The following is a 331-nucleotide window of genomic DNA, read 5'->3' as shown; positions in this document are numbered from 1 at the left end:
CTGCTGCCCTTGCAGCCTCGGGTCCCTGTCCAGATGCCGGGTGTGCGGCGAACCTGTCCCACTTGCCCGGGCTGCTGCGCTCCGGTCTTGAGCAGACTGAGCGCTGAGGCGGCTCTGAGCAAGCTCAGGTTGGGTGGAGGCGGGACTGGCAGAGGCTGTCCCCTGGGAGCCGCTGTGAACCAATGAGGGTGAGATGGGACAGGGCTGGGACTGCTCCTGCCCAACCTCACATCACTCACTGAGGGACACACCGGGTCACTGAAAGACTGACGAACAAAGAAACGGGTACAGATCTATCAACAGAGGCACACAAAGCAGACAGTTGTGGACA

This window comes from Myotis davidii, unplaced genomic scaffold (assembly GCF_000327345.1).
Source record: "Myotis davidii unplaced genomic scaffold, ASM32734v1 scaffold471, whole genome shotgun sequence".
In the NCBI taxonomy this organism is placed as follows: domain Eukaryota; kingdom Metazoa; phylum Chordata; class Mammalia; order Chiroptera; family Vespertilionidae; genus Myotis; species Myotis davidii.
Note: the sequence above shows the minus strand (reverse complement) of the source record.